The 4,421-nt window shown below is 48.7% G+C and overlaps 1 protein-coding gene across 1 annotated transcript in view; it reads right to left on the bottom strand.

Moving 5' to 3' along the window:
• ZNF516 (zinc finger protein 516) overlaps positions 1–3,870 on the bottom strand; it is a 110,405-nt gene extending 106,535 nt beyond the window's left edge. The window contains exon 1 of the mRNA XM_023741570.1: positions 3,809–3,870. The gene's annotated coding sequence lies outside the window, so the exon portion shown is untranslated. The remainder of the gene's footprint in view (positions 1–3,808) is intronic.
• Between the last annotated feature and the right edge of the window lie 551 nt (positions 3,871–4,421).

Raw genomic sequence — 4,421 nt, 5'->3', positions numbered from 1 at the left:
CCCCCCCCCGCATAAATCACAGTCCCCACCCACCCCCTCTCTGGTGGTAGAAGTGGAGTTAGTGATCTTAACTCTCTGAGGGCAGAGGTCAACCCTCTGTCAACGTCAGCATGCCTCCCCACCCCCACTCCTCGCTGGTTCCTCGGAGCAGACAGAACCAAGGCCCAGGCTGGGATTTGAAAAGTGCTATCCCTTCTGCGGGCCTGCACGCATTCAAGGCCTTCATATGGGCTGCTGCCACTAGACTTTTGGCCACTGGGGTGGAAAGGTCAGGGGTAAGAAAGCACCAGGGGCAGGAGAGGAGAGAGAAGGGGGTCATGGTCATACCAGTTAGCTCACACCACCAGTGAGCTCCAAGCCAAACGCAGCACCCCAGCAACAGCCAAATAACTCCCCAAACACCTGTAGGCCCATCTCCATCTGCATCTAGAATCTCCAGGTAACTACCCATCTCCATCTGCATCTAGGATCTCCAGGTAACTACCCATCTCCAGACCACAGCTGGAGGAGTATTCCCACCACCACCGCGTTGGAGCAAATCCACATCCTGACTGAACACACAGTAACAGAGGCAATTCGCTGGAAAACGCAAATCCAAATGAGATTCAGTTTCCTAACAATAAAGTAAGGCTCCCTCTCAAGACTCTGGGCAATAAACACAGTCGTGAAATTAATTCTTCCTGCTAAAGACATCCACAATTCTCGACAGGAAGGTCAAAGGTGTCAGAGGGTGAACAAGCCAAGGGAAGGTCTATTCGCTGGATGCCAGTCAGGCAACAACGTAAACATAGCAAAGTCACATGTGCCCATGAGAGCTAGAGCAGACCCTTCAGGGTTCCTGGGACCACATTCAGGAAGAGGACACTTAATGGACGTAATTAAAATCCTCCCACAACTTCTAGGACCTTTGGACTTTTGAGAAGGAGGCATTAGGGCAGCAAAGAGATGTGTTTTTTAAAGAACTAATTGTGTCATCATAGTTTTATCCAAGCCCTGAAATGTATAAACATTCACAACATGTAAGATGACTAGTTTTGAAAAAGTAATGTTACTTCTAAGCTCAAATATGTACAATGCACTGAATCAAAAAAATTTAACTTTCTTCTCCCTACTCCTCTTTTCTTCCATTAGTTATACTACTTAGGCTTAAATCCATATCTATCACAGAGAAAGTTCAGAGGTCTCCAAATAAATATGGCCATCAAACACCAATGAAAAATTTTTTTCCTTTGCACGTTTAATAGTTATGCTTTATTCAGTAAGAAGTATAGTTACTTGATAAGCAAAATGCCACTTTTAGTTAATGAACACATGCCTTTTTCTTCTAAGTTTAAAATGGAACAAAAAACGAAATAGCATAATGTCTTGAAAACTCAAACAAGCATATTATAGAAAGTCAAGCGCACATGCTCAGACAAGCTCCTTCCCGCCGAACATAATCAGCTTATATTTCAGTTTCCTATTTCTGTGGCATTAAGGTATAATGCAGCTGAAACTCTAAACACAACCTCCAGTCAGCTCTCAGCCACTCCCACGAAATTCTTTTTAAAAGACTCCTTCTGGTAAATTATGAATAAGACCAATAGGTATCCTGGAAAATGAATAAATAAAAAATCCACAACAACTCAATAAACTGAGTGCTGGTTTTTCCAGAACAATCCATGACTAAAGTCTACTAAATTCCTAGGTCACGTTGTTCATTTGCCCTACTTGGTAAGGCTGAAAACCATCTGTTAGCATATACTTCATTTCAAAGTATTCTGGAAAGAAGTCTCCACTTCTTTTTCACGTAAAAGTATTGGTGCAGATCTCCGCATCAGATGCTTCACTTACGAAACTCAAAGATGTCCAGTCGGAGCAAATAAGGTAAACAAAGTTAAAGTTTAATTTATGGAAGTGGGAACACAAAGTGCTTTTAACATTGTGATCTGTTTTCCAAAGCAGTTCTCCCTCAAGTCACTCAATCTGGGTGTCTGGACAACACCTTATAAAGTTACAAACGCAGGACTGCAGAGTTCCAGGAAAACTCAAAATGAATTGGCCAGTCAACCTGAAAAGTCGTTTACAAAGAACGTCAAGATTAACACTGGTGATGCAAATTAATACCAGTTACCTATGCCAATGTTAAGAAGCCCTCGTGGTGCAGTGGTTAAGTGCTCAGGTGCTAACCCAATGGTTGGCTGTTCGAACCTACCAGCCACTCCTTCCGTAAAGATTACAGCTTTGGAAACTTGTGGGGCACTTCTACCCTGTCCTATAGGTTTACTATGAGTTGGACTGGACTGACTGGCAATTTTTTTTTTTTGACGGGGGGGATGCCAAAGTTAAAGCTCTTGTTCTAGTACATTTCAGTATATTAAGAAATTCTGAAAGAATACTCTGATAAACAAAAGCCTTCAGAAATTAAAATAAGTAAAACTCCTCTCTCTCTCTATCCATTGTTGGGTACTGTACACATCTAATAGGCTATTTTGGCATTTTGTTTAGTTTTAGAAAGGCAGCCCATTCTTCTTGGTTGACCTAATTACAGATCCCCACGGATTACTATTTTTTTTGAATGTTAATGCGCTCTGACAACCTCAATATATTCACATTAGCAAATTTAAGAAAACAAAGTCCTAGCAAATTCACTAAGAAAAACACTGACCATGATATGTTTTTAAGTATTCCAACACGTCAAAATTCTAATAACCAAAATACAAGTGATTCTTACATCTAGTGAGTTGCAGAGAGCTCATTTTATTCCAGGGCCTGTTCAAGATGGCCAGGGTGGTTACTCTTGTGAAACCAAAGATGTCCTCCTCCCAGGAGTAACCCAACTCTCACACGGATGCACCACAGGTGGGGCCCCTGCTCAACTTCAGCCCTCAATTTTACTAAGAGGGGGTCACCTCTCTGATTCTGCTCAGTAATCGAGTGGGGTATATTAAATTCTAGCCGAGATGTGAAAAGATAAACAACACAGCTATTTAGACGCCACAATCAAAGAATGTTTAAGAGAAAATGAAGCAAGGACAAACCAAGGATAAAGTGAGCTTTTTTTTTTTTTTTTAAACATAGCAGTGGAGTATTCTATCCGATATAAGGAATGCCTAGTACCTCAGATCGGGCCAAATACCACGAGCACATTAACAGGAGGGTTTTAAAAAACAGTCTGGAAAACACTGTGTTGGAGGAATCCTACCCTTGCTTCTGCTCCGGTCAATATTTTAATACCATTTATTACACGGCCATACGGTGAACGCACATCTATCAATTTTTCAATCGTCTCTAATCAGCACTGGAGACGGAATGGCAGAAGCACGGGGACATGCAATCACAGGATCCCCGTCCTGAACAAAGTTCACTCCCTGCGTGCTGTACCCTCGGGGTGGGCTTCATGCCTGGGCTTCAGGAGCTTAGGGCGGCCCGGTGAGAACCGGGGACGTTCCCCGCACATCCCGGCCTTTGTTACGCACCGAGGGCTCTGCCCCACGCCCAGAAACACATCTGGTTTCGACGGGCACCCCCCACTGCAGCTGGCCTAGTTGTAGGAGAGGCTTGGGAGCTGACCAGCAGGACAAGGACCCCCGCCCGGTGTCGGGGAGGGGGTCCTGGGCCGGGCCCCCATCAGGTGTGTACACCCATGTAAGTGCCTGGGCCACGCCTCTGCACCCCCGCTCCGCCGGAACAAAGTGAAGTTTAAAATAGAAAGCGATTACCTGCCTCCGCCGCGCGGGCCGGGTCCACGCCGCGCCCCCCGCCCGGGCCCCTCACCTCTCCCCTCCCCCACCCTCCCCCCGCCCCGCACGGACCCCGCCTTTGTTACCGCGAAGTTGGCGGTGCGGGCTCCTCGTCCCTTTCACTTCTTGGGTTTCAGGCCGGCCGAGTGACGTCCCCCCTCCGCGGGCGGGGCGGGCGGAGGCGGGGAGGGGCGACAACTGCGCTGCCGAACGGGCCCCCGCCCCCGCCCCTTCCAAGGCCCGCCTCCCGCCAGCCAGCAACAAGGCGCAGCAGCCGCCCGGGGAGGGGGCGGGGAGGGCGAGGGGAGGGAGAAGACCAGAGTAGGGGAGGGGGAGGAGTCACAGGGAGGGGGCGGGGCTGACCCAGGCCTGGGGGAAGGGACGCGGGGGGCTGGCCCGAGGGGCGCCGGGGGCGGGTCGGAGGATGGGGTGCCGAGGTGTGGGAGCTCGGATAAGGGGTCGGGGTGGGCGAGGACTCGGAGCTGGGGCGGGCAGGTAAATCTCTCCTACCCGCTTCCCTCGCCCCAAATCACACACCTCGTGGTCCCCCCCCCCAGAGCCCCGCGTCTCCGAAACAAGACGATTTAATAGAGTGACACCTTCATACGGCTGCCCACTCTCTGCACCGTGAGCTCACTGCAATCCAGGAGCAGCGGGCGAGGGGAGCAGAGTCGAGCCCACCTCGGGTTTGGGGTCGAA

This window comes from Trichechus manatus, unplaced genomic scaffold (assembly GCF_000243295.1).
Source record: "Trichechus manatus latirostris isolate Lorelei unplaced genomic scaffold, TriManLat1.0 scaffold00183, whole genome shotgun sequence".
NCBI classification, from domain to species: domain Eukaryota; kingdom Metazoa; phylum Chordata; class Mammalia; order Sirenia; family Trichechidae; genus Trichechus; species Trichechus manatus.
This window is presented reverse-complemented; position numbering and strand designations above follow the sequence as displayed.